General features: G+C 51.1%; 1 protein-coding gene across 2 annotated transcripts in view; it reads right to left on the bottom strand.

Moving 5' to 3' along the window:
- The window catches only part of MYH9 (myosin heavy chain 9), a 92,400-nt gene extending 76,697 nt beyond the window's left edge, over positions 1 to 15,703 (bottom strand). Inside the window, exon 1 of one of the 2 annotated variants that reach the window (XM_036250820.1) lies at positions 15,545 to 15,703. The gene's annotated coding sequence lies outside the window, so the exon portion shown is untranslated. Of the gene's footprint in view, positions 1 to 7,593; positions 7,851 to 15,544 lie in introns of those variants that run through there. The other variant, XM_036250821.1, reaches the window with a different exon arrangement.
- Between the last annotated feature and the right edge of the window lie 1,665 nt (positions 15,704 to 17,368).

The raw sequence follows: 17,368 nt of genomic DNA, 5'->3' as shown, positions 1-17,368 counted from the left end.
CTGGGTAGGTTATTTCAATGTTCTGAACCTCCCTTTCTGCCTTCGGAAAATGGGAATCACAAAGCCCACATCACAGGACTGTGCTGACAACAGCTGATACTTGGTTCCAGAGGCTTTTCACCAGAGAGCTCACTAACCCACAACAACCCCGTGAGGTGGGTTCTATTACCGTCCTGTTTTGCAGATGAGGAAACTGAAGCCCAGAATGTTTAAGTGCCTTGCTCCAGGACACAGGAGCGGCTGTGGGAGTCTGCACCCCAGAGGCCCCATCAGGCTCCAGGGTCTTTCTGCCAGGGCATTGGCTTACAGCCTCAGAGAATATGCAGGGAGGCAGCAGAGCATCCAGCAGGGACGGAAGCGGCGGTCAGCCATCAGTCAGGAAGGGAAGGAACCAAAGGGGACCCACAGTTCTCCCTGTCACGCAAACCAAAGTAGTGGCAGACCTCCTGGCTGACACCAAGCCCCTCAGCAACCATGTTTCCCCTGCAAGCTCTTTCTAACCTGATTGTCTCAGATAAGAGTGTTAGGGTGGGGCCCTGGACGGTTTGGCTCAGCGGTTAGAGCATCGGCCTGCAGACCAGAGAGTCTTGAGTTCGGTTCCCGCTAGGGGCATGTACCAAACAACAACAAAAAACTTAAAAAAAAAAAAGCCCTGGCCAGTTTGGCTCAGCAGTTAGAGCGTCGGCCTGCGGTCCAGAGAGACCCGGGTTCGGTTCCCGCTAAGGACACATACCTCGGTTGCAGTTTGTCCCCAGCCCTGGTTGGTCATGCGGGTGGCAGCCACTCGATGTGTCCCTTTCACGTAGATGTTTCTCTCTCTCTCTCTCCCTCTCACTCTATCTGAACAAAAAATGAAAAAATGTCCTAGGGTGAGGATAAAAAAAAAAGTGTTGGAGTGGGAAGTGTTTCTCTCCCCCACTAGCCCTCCCAGCTATCCCCCGTGGATCACACTGAAGAGCCAGAAATTTTTTTTTTACTTCTTAGATTGGTGTTTAGAGAGAGGGGGGAAGGGAGAAAGAGAGAATTGATTCTTGTGTGTGCCCCAACAGGGTATCAACCCCGCAACCTTGGCGTATTAGGATGACGCTCTAACCAGCTGAGCAACCTGGCCAGGAATTTAATGCGCTGGTGGTCACCAGTGACTCCCGCCACGACCAGTCTGGAGCGCCCGGGGCCAGGCGCATCAGGGCTGTCTGGCAAGGCCCAGGAGGAGCTCTGAACCCTGCCCGCCCCAGCCTTGCTCAGGTCCACAATGGAGTATCACATTCTTCAGATTCTTGTCTGAAAGTCAGAGGGGGTGGGGGTGGGGAGGGGAAGGCCACTACTTCACCCTAAGGGTAATTAAAGCGGGACTGGCTCTACTCACGGAAAAGAAGGCCATCCTTTTCCAGCCTCTTTAATACCTGTTTGCCGAGGTGTGTGTACTACGGAGGTCTGCACACAGGGGCTTTACAACCAGGGAGCGCCCCTGGCCCAGTGTCCCCAGAGTGTCCTCACTTTGAGAATACCAAGACCCCAGGGCAGACAGCTAGTGGCTAGGAAGTGGCAGGGAGGAACACTGCCAGACCTTCAGTCTCAGCCTCAGAGGCCACTGTCTATTTTTCCTCTCTGACATGAGGTGTAACTACTGGCCAGAGAACTCAGGTGGGTTTGGAGGAAGGAGTAGAGTCCACTGGAGGTGAGAAGTCACAGCACTGATGGAGCCTTGGGAATTCCAGTGCTCAGCAGTGAGCAATTAATCCCATCATGAGGCATTTTTCATGAGCTCTTGAAGCGACACCGCCACCTCCTCCTCACCCTGGCGAATGCAGGAAGCAGTGGTGGGTGGCAGGCCCAGCTCCGGGAAGAAGGCAGGCTGAAAACAGGCGCTGGTGGGCTAGGAGGTAGGAGGTGGGGGGAGAAAAGCTGACGTCCCCTGCAGAAACCAGGCTGACCGGATCTCACACACCTGGCCGCCCACCCCCACACGCTAACGCAAAGGGAGGGCTGTATTTCACACCTGGTACCGTGAGCCAGCGAGCCACTGGCTCCCAACAACCACCGCTTTAATGCTGTGCACAAAGCATGCAGTCTGCAAACCCCAAACATTACCCATGCAATGGGCTAAGAGGAATGAGACAGGGACAGAAAATAATTGGCCTGGAAGCGAGAGGAGCAGGGAGAGGATCTGGGATCTCGCACGTGCTACCTGGGGCTAAGCACTGAGGTCCTCTGAGCCTCCATTTTCCCCAGCTATAAAATGGGAACATTAATATCGCCACCCTCATGGGACTGGGAGACTTCCATTGCAGTAACCTGAGTTTGACCTCACAGAGACAGAAATAGATTAAAATAGGTTTTCAAAACCTATTTCAAATATAGATATATTTAGAGATAGCCCGACACTATGCTAGACAAATTATATACAACAGTAAAACTAAACTTTATTGAGCTCCAAAACCCTCACTCCACAAAGAGAGCAGGCACAGAAAGAAGCTGACTTACCCAAGGTCAAAGAGCTGGCAAATGGGAGACCCAGGCTTAGGACAGAGGGTCTGACGCCAGAGCCCCAGCCTATTTACGTAAGTACCTGACATACACACCGTGGTGGTTAAGCCTCAGAACCCAAGAAATACAGCCTTCTACCCAGTCACACCAAGCGAAGTGACAGTGCTGATACTGCACCTGGGCCTGTTTGGCCCACACTCAGGTATCAATATGTTCACCGGCTTCTCAAGCATACAGTAGGTGCCTACCAGAGGCCAGGCATGCACAAGGGTCCCAGTGGCAACCTCTACTCAGGGAAGCGAGACCCGCCCAGGGGAGTGTAAGACGTCGCCTGTGCGGGGAGTGTTGACACAGCGAGGGCAGCTCTCTCCCCGGCAGCCATCCCACACTTTGGCCAGCAACTGGCATTTTATGTTTATAGACCTGCACCAGTTTCCTCCAAGTATTACTCCTTGCTCATGTAAAAACAGTGTTTCTGACTCCTCGGAGGGGACAGCCACCTCCAAGAACACGTGGGTGGGGATGCCATCACCCCTGAGAGGAAGGCAGAGCCACCTAGCAACAGCCGGGGCAGCCCCGGTCCTGTGTGTCCAGTAACTGAAGAACCCTGATCAGAAGTGGAATTCGGGAGCACAGAGGATGAAACAGGGTCAGAAGGAAAAGGTGCTGGCGAGCCAGGAGCAGGTGCAGGGCAGAAGGAGAACGCATGGGGACTGGCATTTACTGGGGACACACCATGAACTGAGCTCATGGAAGGCTTAGTGCCTTCCATACTTGAGCTTTGGGTGAGAAAACTGGGGCTCAAAGCAGTTAAATAAACTGGTACAGCAGAAGTCCTGGAGGGCTCATCCCTCACACCTGAGGAACTGAAAGAATATTCTTGAATTAGAGGCCTTCACTGACACCCCCCCCCCCAACTCCCTCCTCCCTTGTTGTGGGGTAAATTATGTCCCTCCAAAAACATTCTTATGTTGATGCCTTAACCCCTGGGATCTCAGAATGTGCTGGTATTTGAAGATAGGATTTTTAAAGGAGTAATTAAGTTCAAATGATTAGGGCAGGCCCTAATCCAATCTGACTACTGTCCTTGTAAGAGGAAATGTGGACACTCGGGGGACAGCAGGAGGCTCGTGCACAAAGGCAAGATCATGAGAAGAGGCAAGAGCACAGCCATCTGCAGGCCAACGAGAGAGGCCTCAGAGGAAACCAACCCTGCCAGCACCTTGATCCTGGACTTCTAGCCTCCAGAAGAAAGAATAAATGCCTGCTGTCTAAGTCACCGAGTCTGCTGTACTCTGTGCAAAGCCCTCGCCTGTCTGTCATTCTCTGCGGCACCTACCACCACCCTAACCTGCCATGGTGAGCTTGCATATCTGACTGGTAGAACGGAAACTGTAGAGACGTTGGTTGTTTGAGTCACTTGTCCATCCCCAGCCTTTGATGCATATTTAATCAACTGATGAACCAAGTGAAATGGGATTTAAACCCAGCTGCTGCTTCCAAAGTCACCCACTCCCTTCCCACACCCTGCAGCCTCCTGTTTTATCTAATTCTCTATTCCTTGCACCCACCTCTCCTCCTCCAACATTATAGCTGGTCAACAATTAAAAACAGTATAAACTCAAAGATTACCTCTAGCCTACAGTCACCACCAAGTAATAGTGTAAACAAAATGACAGGAAACAAATAAAAAAGATACACAAAGGACCTCACCTCGACCAGGGAACATCTACCAAGTGCTGAAATCCCCAGCTTATGTTTCGTCTTATTATTAATTTTAAGTCAATATGTAAAAAATAAAGTTAGGCTGAGGTGTAGGTTTGTTTTGGGTTTTTGAGTGTGTACTGAGTTGGGGGGGCATTGAGGACCATGACAGAGGCTCTCCTATTCAACCCTCAAACCTGAATAGCCTGGTACTGAGCCAAATCCCCACTGCAGGCTGGAAAGGGGACTCAGAGGTTGACAAAACTTGAAACACAAATAGCACTGTGGAAGTGTCCCAGGGACCATGTCTGGGGCCATCCCCGGCCCTCTCATTCTCTAAGTGGGTGGTTGGGTGACAATAAGCCCTTGGCTCCTTTCAGAGCAAGTGACTTCTCTCCTGCTCTCCAGGAAGACAGTGGAATTCAGGTCAGGCTCCCTTGAACCAGGAGCTGGGGCTGGGGAACAATGGGGGCTAGAAAGAGGAAAGGATATTGACAAGAAAGCTGTATATCTGGAATGAAAGAAAATTCCACAGCAAAGACACTGCATTCCAGTTTAGAGACCCCTGACCACCCATCATCTCCCCTCAGGCACTGAGCAGCCCAGCCCCAAATAACTCCTTAGTATGGTTAACATCTATCTATCTGTTCAAAAGCAGGCATTAAGATTTTGAAACTTCCTCTTTACAACAAAACTAAACTGTTGCAACTTGTTGCTACAATCCAGGAGGCAGGAGCCACAGCACAGCCCAAGTGGCCTCCAGGTAGCTTTTGGACATTTTGCAGCCCATGCCACCCACCTTCCGCCCTGCTGCCCCCACCCTCAGGTGCCTCCTACGAAGGTCACTGAGGGTTCTCTCAGCAGGGCCAGGGGCTATTTCCCCAGCTTCCCTGCCGAGGAGAACCCTGGGAGCCTCTGCCCCTCACTTCCTCCCAGCGCCTTTTTCTGGCCCAGGCCTGCGCAGGAACTACTCGGGGAGGGGCCAGGTGGTTGGAGATCTTCCTCCACTGAGCCAAGAAAGATCTCCCAGGTCAACGTTCCTAAGCTTTTTCACCACCAACGACAAAGTGGTTTTACCTGTTTTCCATCAACTCAAATGGGGCATCGAGCTGCCACTTTCTCCTGGGCTCACCTCTTTCACAACCCACAACACCAGGGTAAAGTGGGTTTACTCTAGGTCTAGACAGTGAGCCCCCTGAGGCCAGGGCCTCTGATGTCTCATCTGTCTGCGTCCTACCCACTTAGCAATTTCTGCCCTAGAACAAATGCTCAGGTTCTATTTGTTGAATAAATGAATTTCCAAAAGAACCAATAAACCCCATGGAACTTTCTGGCAATGTAAATAATGGTTCTCCTCCTCTGTGGATCATAACATAGCCATTAAAATAATAACTGTGGCAATACGGACCAGAAGCCCAGAAACTGCAAACTGGAGATGGGATGAGGGGCAAATCTTCCTGCAGCTTTGCTATTATTGTTTGTCATATACAACGCCCCCTTTTTAAACTTTGAAAAGGGAACTGATTCCCGTAACAATTATATCTCTCTCCCTCACCACTCCATGAAAAATCTCACCCCAAGTCCTTCAGCTGGGAACAGCATGCTGACCACACACCCAGGGGGCACAGGCAGAATTCCCAGCAGCCACTCAGGGGTTAAGGACCTGGGAGTGGAATCCTGCACTCCCACATTTCCCAGGAAATGGCCTGGGAAAGGAGGCCTTAATGGGCCATTTGGGCTCAGTGTAAGACTTGGGAGAAGGGACTGGTCGCGGAGCTCCTAAGGAAAGGAAATCGTTTACCAGCCCCAGTGACTCAGAGGGCCTTGGCAACCTGAATCACCCCTGAACAAAGCACCGCGAGTCTGAGCAACTGAACAAGGTTCCAGCCCTGCTCCCTGGACGTGCTATGCCACGTCTCTAGTTTGCAATCAGCTCAGATGCTGCCTCCTCCAGGAAGCCTTCTCTGACTCTCCTGAGCCCCCAGCACTCTGTAGTTGGCAGGACACCATCAGCTCCTGGAAACTGTCCCCTTCACCTCCATATTCCCAGCACCCAGCCCAGTGTCTAGCACATAAAGCTCTGAAGAGTGGTTACTGAATGATGAGGGACAGATATTGAATGAATGAAAAAGGAGGGAATGCAAGTGGGCTGAGGTCAAGAAGAGCCCACTGGTCAAGATGGCGGTGGGCCTGCTGGCTGCCGGCTCCCCAGTGCAGGCCAGCCAGGGCCCAGCCACCAGCAGGCAGGCACAGCAGTCAGGATGCACACTGCCCGGCTACAGTCTCTTCACCTGTCTTCCCTCAGGACCAGCCATACACATTGGAAAAATGACCAGCTGAGGTTAAAGGTGAAGTCTGTAGCCAAGGCAACACTATCGAACTGGCAACCTCGCTCTGAGTAGCCAACTGCACTACAGAACAGGAGGCCCCATTCTGCCCCACCCAAAGCTCGGCTCCTTTCATTAATTCTCAGTCGCTGGTGAGGGAGGAGGCCCAGGGACCAGTCATCCTCTTACTATCAAGCTCAGGAGCGAAGGGCATCTACAAGGTCACACTGGGGTCTGGAGACGGAGCACCCGTGTTTGAATCTCTGCTCAGTATCCTCATCTATAAAATGGGGATAATTTCCAACTTTATGAGAATGAGGTAAGAAATGAGATAATTCACGTAAAAGCACTAGCACAGTGCTCAATAAAATTTAACTACTATAATTACTATTACTATTATTAGCAGAGCTGGGAGGACTTCACCCCACATGCCAGGCCAGTGCCCCTCCACCAGAGCCTCTTCCTTCCTTGCCCACCATCCCCATCTTCCCTACTCCTTCCAGGCAAGTCTAGCCCCCAGGAAGCTCGCTCAGGAGGCTCAGAAATCCCCAGCCACTCAGTGCAGCACGGGCCCGCTTCATGTGACAAGTCTCTCCGCCAGGGTCCCTACCACTATTGGAGGGAAAGACTCCTGGGGACGAGGACAGGCTCTCCACCCTCCACCCCCACTGAAGCCCCAGCAAGCCTGGCACAATGCAGGCTACATAGCAGGAACCCAGGGAATCTCTGTTACTGACTTGGCAAAAAAAAAAAAATTGAGGTCAATACCCTCATACCCAATAGTTGGCTCTTAAATATTAAAAGATAGACCAAAGCTTTCCGATGGCTCCCTGCCACCACCTTTCTCACCCCAGATTTCCAGACAGGTAGCCTGCATCGCATTTTGTCAAACGGAGAGATCACTAACTAAATGGCATTCTAAAGCTTCCGCTGTCTGTCCTCCATGTCCCCAGGCTTCCAGGCAGAGGGTACCAGTGTGAGCCCCAAGCCCCACTTCTACAGCAAGGACTGGGGGCTGACTCTGAGTCGGGCACTGGGCAAGAACCTGGGATCCAGAGAAGGGAAAAGAGTCTACCTTTGACCTCCAGATCCTCACAGTCCAGTGGGTTCCAAAATCTTCCTCCCCTTCCAGCCCAGTTAGATGAAGTCACCCAAAATGTTCAAAACGCCTGTCCTTATGTTTATCAGACAGGAAGCTGCCTTCTCCAGCCCAGTGACTGAATGCAAAACACAGGAAACGCGGCGGCTTTTGAACACAGACAACTCTAAAGAAAGGTACTTTTACTACCTTGTAACAATCTTCTTCAAAATGCTTAGGCCAGCTCATAACCAGCACAGGCATAACAAAGTGAATTGCACTGTGTGGTAAGAACGCAAAGGCTGCAGGCCTTGAAACCTCAGCATCCAGCCCAGGACTCTGGCAGGTTCCTCAGTCATCTCAATCACCACACCTTGTTATCCAGGGACAGGCTTATTGGACAGATTTAAAATCTTTAAAACCCGAACACATATTTTCTACCACCTGATGTTGGTGATAACCTAAGAAAAAGAAAGAAGAAGCGGAGGGAAAAAAAGGACTGTACCACTACATATCCTTTTTTTTTAATCCTCACCTGAGGACATTTTTCCATTTTTTGTTCAGACAGAGTGGGAGAGAGAGAGAAACATCGACATGAAAGGGACACATCAAGTGGCTGCCTCCCACACGACCCAACCAGGGCCGAGGACAAACTGCAACCGAGGTACGTGCCCTTAGCAGGAACCAAACCCGGGCCTCTCTGGACTGCAGGCCAACACTCTAACCCCTGAGCCAAACCGGCCAGGGCTACCTATCCTTATATGTGAATTACAACAAGCCTGAAAAGGCAGGAATCTCCATGTTGCAGATGAGGAAGCTGAGCCTCCAGGGTAAGAGTTTGGAGAAAAGGTGAGGGTCTGGTCCCAGCTCCGCCAGGCCTCAAAGCCCTTGTTTTGTCCTCTCTACTGTGGATTTCATACAAAGATACAGCAAATGGATCAACCAAGACATTAAGTGACTAGAAATGAGGACTGGCTAAGGAACACTGGAAAGCCAGTGTGACTCTCGGAATGGCCCACCCTGCTGCCTGGCAGTACCCCATGTGAAATATTGATTTTTTGAGCTGTGGGAACTTTCAGTCTAAATGGCCCTGTCCAACTGGAAGAAGTTCAGAGAAACCCGAAACACCTCCCACCCCATTCCTTAACCCTAATGCCCACCCCCCCCAAAAAGAAAAAGATTAAGGGTGTGGAAGAATAGACTCTTGAGGAAAGATTAAAGGAGCTAAGTATGTGTTGCTTGGCTAAACAGCGTATAAAAGGGATGATAACAGTTCAAAAACACTTTAAATGAGGCCACATGATTTTGAGAGAAAGGCACTGGGGGTGAGTGAAACCAGGGGCCAAAGCTTTCTTCTACCAACTCACAGAGGAGCTTGGGCAAACTGCTCCTTCTCCAGCGGGGGAGGGGGGGCCACACTAGCCCTGAGATCGCTCCCAGCACAGGCATTCTCTAATTCTCAGTAAATTCCATAGGGAGATTTATTGTCTTGTTGATTTTTCTTTTAAGCAGGGCATCATTTGGAATTAGAGTTAAAAATGAAAGGAAAAGAAACCTAAGGCACAAATTCCCAAAATGTAAATGTCCATGGAAGTGAGGGAGGGACCTCCCCCGGAGGCCCTTGTTCCTCTGGGCAGTACAGCAGGACCCTAAGGACAAGGACCTATAAGGGGCACCGAGCAATGACTTAAGAGTAGGGGAAGATCAGCTCCACCTTCAACTTCTCCACAAGCCCAGCCCAACCTGCCCAGGCAGGAAGCCACACCCTTCAGCGGCAACTTCCGGAAGGCCTTGCAAGGCTCCCTCCAGCCTCAGCAGGAAGGTTCCTAGTGGAGTAGCCAACAGAGCTGAAGAAGGAGGTAGCTGCAGGAGGTGCCATGAGACATGAGGGTCAGGCTGGGGGAAAGCTCCCAAGAAGGCCTTGCCCTCAGCCAAAAGCCAGCCAAGAGCCTTTTCTGGGCCCACTTGCCCAGGGGCCGGGATGTTATGTCCCATTCCGGGTGCTGAATCACCTTGAGCTTGAGAAACTAGTCAGCAGGATGGGGGCCTGAGAAATTCCAACAGAGAAGCCAGCCTAAGTTACTTTTTAAAGAGACATGCATCAGACACACAGGGCAGCTCCCCTCCTGCTTCCCAAATATTTGGTACCATCAGAGCGCAAGGGGCAGGTGGGGGTGGGGGAGATATAGGCCAGCATCCAGCCTTCTAACCCATGTGGTGGCAGGCCCTTTTTAGACCTAGGCTCATTCTATATACTCATGTGTGACTCATGCCACTCCCCCAGGAGGCCAGAGGCTGCCTGGCAGGGACAAAGGCCTGGCAGAGACCCTGAAGGGGTCTTCCGCTGCCTTTGCCACAGAAAAGAGCCAACTCAGCAGTGAGCAGAGCTGGCAGCTTCGCCAGTCCCCACACTATGCAAGATGAAGACAGCTTCCTTGAGAAGGGAATGGGGCCCTCCAATTCAAAACACTCTTCTAATCACATTTTCTCAAGAATTTGGGCTTTTCCACTGTTAATACATAAAAACCACAGGCCAGATGTCTGAGGGATAACGGGATGGAGTGGGAAAGGGCACACTAGTGGTTGCAATGACCCCAAGTTTAGAGGACCCAAGAGTATAAGGGCCTGGTGTAGACTTCTGGTCAGGGTGGACTCCCCAGGAAAGAACCCCAGGTGATTTGGAACCAAAGGAACTATGGGAAACCTGGCAAAAGGTTATTCTGAAATTCTTTCCAGACATACTGCAGGGGCTCCTTCTCTCACATAGCAAAGAAAAGGCAATCATCTACCATTTTCCAGAATATGAGGGAGCGGATCAGAGTAGACATTTGTTTAAGGGTTACTCTAGTGATAATATGACATCATGGAGAAGAAAACAGTACCCAAAAATGTTCCAACCACAAGAGCAAGTCCATCCATTTTTAAACCTTCCCCCTGCCTGGCTGGTGTGGCTCAGTGGATGAGCATTGTCCCATGGCCTGAGAGGTCTGGGTTCGATTCCTGGTCGGGGCACATGTCTGGGTTGTGGGCTTGGTCCCCAGTAGGGGGCATGCAGGAGGCAGCCAATTGATGTATCTCTCTCACATTGATGTTTCTATCTCTCACTCCCTTCCAAAAAGTCAATAAAAACATGTTTAAGCCCTGGCCAGTTTGGCTCAGCGGTTAGAGCGTCAGCCTGCGGTCCAGGTTCAGTTCCCACTAAGGGCACATACCTCGGTTGCAGTTTGTCCCCGTCCCTGGTTGGGTTGGGGAAGGGGCGGGGAGCAGCCACTCGATGTGTCCCTTTCATGTCGATGTTTCTCTCTCTCTCTTCCTTCCCTCTCTCCCTCCCATTCTATCTGAACAAAAATAATGGAAAAATGTCCTCGGGTGAGGATAAAAAAAATATATATATATAATATATATTTTTTAAAATTTTTCCTTCTTCTTTGCACACGATGGGCACTTGATATGAAACATGGAATCTAGAGCGATTCATTTTATGTATGTATGTATATATGTATGTATGTATGTGCCGCTAGCGGGAACCGAACCTGGGACTCTCTGATCGATAGGCCGAAGCTCCAACCACTGAGCCAAACCGGCCAGGGCTAGAGCGATGCATTTTGTATGTATGTTTGTATGTATGTGCCGCTAGCGGGAACCGAACCTGGGACTCTCTGATTCACAGGCCGAAGCTCCAACCACTGAGCCAAACTGGCCAGGGCTAGAACGATGCATTTTAAAGCTGAGACCTACAAGATTGGCCAGCAGACCCCCTTATATAAATTAAAAAAATTTAAGTTTTGGTTAAGTTAAGGGCAATATGTATAAAACTGCATTTAGTGCAAAATAATGCTCAACACCCCCACTCCCGCTTCCTGGGCCCTTTCAAGAGACAACCACTATTACCAGGGTCTCGGTATCTTTCCAGGCAGAGCCAAGGTGACAAAGCATGTTTCACAAAAGGGACCACCACATATACCACTTTACATCTAGTTTTTCCACTTACAACATATCCTGGACAGCATGCCCTCTCAGTCCATGTAGGTTGGCCTCATTTTTTCAAAGGGCAGCAAGAACTGCCACTGTACAGCTATGCCATGGTTTATGCGACCCTTCCGATGGACAGTGAGCTTGTCTCCTGTCTTTGTCTATGACAATGCTGCAAACAATATCCTTGGACATTTCCTTTGGCGTGGTCGTTTGAGTTTACCTGTGGGATGCATTCCTAGAATTCAGACGGAAGGACTATGCTTGGACAGGTACTGCCAAAGTACCTTTGAAAAGGAGAGTTGTTACAACTCATATTCCCATCAATAGAGCGGGAGTACCTAAGAAACTGGGGCATCTTGGAGAAATTAAAATTACTGAAATTTGTCAGGTTCCCCAGTCCTCTCGTGCATAATTAGTGGGTTCATAAACTGGTGTGATGTCTTTGCAGGCAATAATGGCACTTTCTACCCAAATATCAAATGTTTCCCCAGCTAGAGCTAGGAGCCAGGTCTCTGGACACTCAAGGCTCTTTCCATGCCACCCCTTGGCTACATCCTAGATCACCGGAAACCACATTTTAGAACTAAAACAGCAGTTAGTTTGTGCACCTTCTGCCCAGGCCAGGGCCCTGAAATGAGGCTGCTCAGCACGAGGTCATAACCAAGTGCATCAGCAGCAGACGGACCCCAGAACCACTTGTGTTTTTACCACTTAGGCTCCAGAGTCCACAACTGCTACATACACGCAAGCAGTAGAAGGTGCACCGAGCCAGGGGCCAGGAAAACCATCTACCCCTCCTCATCTGTTTCCTCCCCTGACAACCCAGGGAATCAAGACTAAACATTTATGTTTTTTCTTAAAAATTTACATAGTACCTTTACATACCTTAATTCTTTTAATTCTCACATCTGACCCTGCAGGGTAGCTGTCATAATTCCCATATGGTTATGTGACTTGCCTAAGGTCACAAAGCTAGTAAGTGGCAGGGTCAGGACTGTATCCTTGTTCCAAAGCTCAAGACCCCACAATTCCCAGCTGAAAGAATGGAATTCTGTAAGTCACAGGAGCATCGCTTCCCAGGGGGCAGCCAAGGCTCCATTCTGTTGTCACCAGAGGACCTGAGCCCAGGGGCTCAGCGCACCAAGGGTTAAGGCCGAGAGGCAGTGACTCTCAGGGCTGCACAAAGGGAAAATGCACTTCCTGCCCCTGCGGCAGAGATGCTCTTTTATGCTCAGCAAATTAGGACGTTTGTTTAATTAAGACGACACACAGATTTTGTTATTCTAAATATTTCTGGAACATGATGCTTGGAAGGAAGCTGTTAAGGCTGGGATTTTTTTTCCCCTTTGCTTTGGGATTCTCTGTCTCCCTCAAGAGTAGGGAAGGGCCTGCCTCTGAGGAAAACAACAGCCAACCCCTCCTCTCCTTTTGAAATAAAGATGTCAAGCTGGTAAGGGCTGTCTTAAGTACTTTACTGAAGGATTAGCTACAAGAGGAAGTGAAGAAAGCACAGCTAGCCTGGTTTCTAGCAATACCCTACCAAGCTACACAACAATCCTTTTAAAAAGCTAACAGACCCTTGTTTTGTCTTTTCTGGAGCAAGAACGGGTGAAAGGCAGGCTGTGATCAACATGCATCCTTCATCCTGCAAGAGAGAAGTTGTCCCATCTCCAACTCCTTAGGTTAAAAAGTTTAAAAATAAAAAACAGAATGCTGGAGCCCTGACCCACAAGCAGCCCCACAGAATGCACCTCTTGGGCCGCCCTTCCCCAAGCAGAGCCTGCCAATCTGGGCACCTGGATCTGCCAGCACCTGGATCTGCCCAAGGCATTGCCAGGACTTGCTGAATGTGAACAGTAGAGCTCTTTGGTGTCACCCTGCAGCCATCTGGGGGGCACAGCGGCTCTCAAATTACACTGAGCAATCTCTTGACGCTTTTAATTACCCCTCAATTACCCACTAAATGAGTCCTCACTTTCCAACACCCAGTGGTTGCCCTCAGTCTGCAAACCTGCAATGTGCTCCTTCCTCAAGGCAGCTTCCCTCCTGGCCTCAGACAGAAGTGGCCCCTCTTGGAATTCCTCGAGTCCTTTGTCTATGGCATGCTTGGGACACTCATCAGAGGCTGCCTTTGTATTTCAGTCACTGGGCCACTATTTCCCCTTAAGGACTGTGAACTCCACAAAGGCAGAGGCCTATGAGTCTCCAGCAGGATGGGCTGGCTCCTTTCTCCCAATCCCCATGACTCACAGTGCCTTTCTAGGGTCTCTGTCATCTTCACCTCACATTAGAGTCATCTACAGATTTGTCTCAGCTCTCCCCTATGTGCCCAAGGGCAGGGGCCAGGTCTTATTCAATCTCACATCCCCCACCACCTGGCAGAGTCCCTGGCACAGAGAAGCCAGTTAAATATTTGCTCAATTACACATCTGTGTACCCTCCCCCACACACCCCCAGCAGCCTCGTATATAAACTAATATTAATGGAGTGATTGTCTAAATAAGCCTTAAAACAGCCTCTCACCATACCAAAAAGGGAATAAACCCCCAGGTGAGTTACCAGGAGGGCCTCAAACAGGAGAGTCAGAAATGGTCACAGTGCTGCAGGAAGGAGCTAAGGCTCTCTTCCCCTTCCTCAGTTACTCAACAGTACTTTGAAATCCTGTCAAACCCAGAGAAGGGTGCAGTGAACCGAGAAGTGGCTGCGCCTCTCAAATACCCCACAGAGGAAGCTGCCTGTCTCCAGGAGCTGGGACTTCCCAGGAACCTTTCTCCTAACACCGCCTGGGTGGGGGCTGGGTGGGGCAGCAGGCAGCAGGCAGCAGCCCTGGCACTCGCCCTGTCGCCTCCTCAAGACAGCCAACAACCTTGTCCTGGAGGGTACTCCATTTGGAGAGAGATGGGAGAGGGGTGCAATCCTGTCCTGGGCGCGCCCCAGGACAGGGCAGAGTGAGGACCCCAGCACAGGGAAGGGGGGCTGGGGGTCTACAAAGTCCCGGATCTGGCCCAAACAAGAACGATGCAACAGCTCAGGCCTAGTCATAAAGGCACTGGACCCAGATCCCCCCGCCCCTGCCCGGGCGGGGCGGGGCGGCCCCCAGGTGCGGTGGAATCAGGTGCATGCCTCGGAGGTACAGATGGCTGCGGGCATTCCCGGGCCTCCTTCTCCCGGACAGAAGTCAAAAGTCAAAGGCTGAGGGGCTGTGAGGGAGCGGGGAACTCTTTCCTGCCATAGAGCCCGACGCCTGCCGGGCCCTCTCTCCACGCACCCACCCGCACCTCTCCCGGTCCCCTCCTCCGCCAGACCGCGCGAGCCGCAGCCGGGTGAATGAGGAAGTCGGGAGCGGAGGGCGGAAACTGAGCCGAGTGCAATGTCTGCGGCAAGATTGTCCGATTCTGACTCAGGAGGACGCCCTGACAGCTGCCAAACGGTCCCCGCCTGCCCGTTACCTCCGTTTCGAAAAGGCCTTAGAAACTTCCAAGGGAACCGCAGCCCCGAGCCCACCACCTTGTCCTCACCCGTTTGGGTCCAAGAGACAGCGGCTCCCCGGAAGGGGTTAAAAAGTTTGCCCAACTTGGGCACTGGGCGAGACGAGGGCGGGGCGCGTGCCCGGCAGCAGGGGGAGGTCGAGGCTCCGGGGTGCCCCGCCAGGAGAGTGAGCCAGGCGGGGGTGGGGGGTGGGGGAGATGAAGGGTTTCCGGGGAGCGCCGGCCACGAAGCCTTCCTCCGCTCCCCGAGGCCGCGCTTCCAGCGGCGCCTTCCCCGAGCATCGGAGCAGGGGTCCCGGTGCCCCTCAGGGAGGGATGCAGGGAACCAGCCCGGCCCGCAGCGTTCGCACCCGCCCGCGCCGGTCGCCGGCCGCGCCGGGGCCGAGAACCACACGTCGACCCACTTGCCCCAGACTCCGCGCGTCCCGTCCCCGCCGTCTCCGCCCGCCTGCCCGGGGCGGGACCGACTGGTGGGGCTCGCTCACCTGAACCTGGATCTGCCCCGGGGAACAGGCGCTGCTTCTCCCGAGAAGGCTTTCTCCAGCGCTCGAGCGACAGCGGGGTGGGGCGAGCGCGCGAGGCGGGAGCTGCAGCAGGTCAGCCTGGCTCTGCTTCCGTGCCCTGCCCAGGAACCGCGGTGATCTGCGCGCCTCACCGCACCCAGTTCGGCTCCTCGCCGCCTTCCCGCCCCGCCCTCTCAGCCGCCCGCCCATTCCTCGCCGGGCACCGGCTCTGAGGCGGAGCCTGGAGGGACAATCCCGCCTTCCAGGCTTTTTCACCCACTCCAGCCCTCTCCCTACTTTGATGGTCAGACAAGTTGGCCTATGAAAATTGGTGGGTGGAGCCTCTACTTCTAGCGGGGTGGGGATTTATCTTCTCCAACCTCCACCCTCTTTCCACCTTCCCCCGCGCTTCCTAGGCGGGAGCCCCGCCCACTAGGGCGGGTTCAAAAGACAGCCAGGTTCCATGGGGAGGATTGACACAGAGAGAGTCCAATCAGGAGGAGGAGGCTCTCAATTCGGGGCTGGGATGTTGGTGCCCTGCGTGGGCGAGGGCGAGGCCGGGCGGGAACAGATTGGGAAGGTCCGGGATTCTGACACCCCGCCCCGCGAGCTGTTTTCCCTGTCCTATGTCATCCTACCAGAAGAACAGATATTAAGTACCATATATGGAAAAAGTGCTATTTTACATAATTATGATTGCCTGTGGGGTGGATAAGTATTCAGCCCCAGATTCGTTGTAGGTGCCCTGAGTTTGATTCCTGACCCTTCCTATAGACTAGTTCACTCTCCCAGCGGGGCACCCGCTTGCCTTCCTTCTTTCAGCCTCCAAACCTGTGCTCAGAAGGGTTCCCACTACCTGGAATGCCCTTCCGAACCTTTCTTTATCTCCACGTGTTAACTCGTACACTTCCCTTTTAGGTATTGGTTACAAAATATTTTCTTGGCTTTTTTGTTTTTTTAGGTAAGCAAAGACCACATTTTTATGTTAATGCCCGCTCCAGGAAAAAAAAAAAAATTTAATGTTTAAAAGAATTTTTACACTTATCTTTTAATCTATCCAGACTTTATGTTGATATTGTAGAAAGAAATCTAATATAATTTTTGTAACAACCAGTTTTCCACACATCATTTTCTCCACTGATTTTTAGGTACCACCTTCATCACCTACTGAATTCTTATATGCTTGGATCTGTTTCTGAGTTGTATCCATTGATCTTTCTGTGGGTTCCTGAGCCAGTTCCACAATGCTTTAATGAAGGTGACTTTCTAATTCATTTTATATCTAAGAGGACAAATTTATCATTACTCTTTCCTTTGGGAATTTTCTTCCCATCACAACTAAACTACTCTTCCAAATGAACTTCAGAAAAAGTTTACGATCTAAAGGAAAAAGAGCCCTGGCTGGGTGGTTCAATTGGTTAATGTCATCCTGATATGTCAAAGTTGTGGGTTCACCCCACTTCTGGGCACATACAAGAATTGGTCAATTACAGCATAAATTAAGTGGAACAACACATGAATGTTTCTGTCTCCCCCTTCTTCTCCTCTCTAAAATCAATAAATAAATGTAAAAATATTTAAGGGCAAAAGAAAACTGGAAAAAAAGAGTTTGCAACTCTGTGACAAAGAATTACTACTAATAATAAATGAAAGGCTTTCTGGTCCATAAGAAAATTCCCAAATACTCCAAAATAAAAATCGTCAAAAAGACCTTGGCCAGATGGCTCAATTGGTTAGAGCATCGTATGCCAAAGTTGCAGGTTTGATCCCCAATCAGGCACATACAAGAATCAACCAATGGATGCA

Source organism: Molossus molossus, unplaced genomic scaffold (assembly GCF_014108415.1).
Source record: "Molossus molossus isolate mMolMol1 unplaced genomic scaffold, mMolMol1.p scaffold_m16_p_10, whole genome shotgun sequence".
In the NCBI taxonomy this organism is placed as follows: domain Eukaryota; kingdom Metazoa; phylum Chordata; class Mammalia; order Chiroptera; family Molossidae; genus Molossus; species Molossus molossus.
The sequence above is the reverse complement of the archived record's forward strand: the minus strand, read 5'-3'. Positions and strand labels throughout refer to the sequence as shown.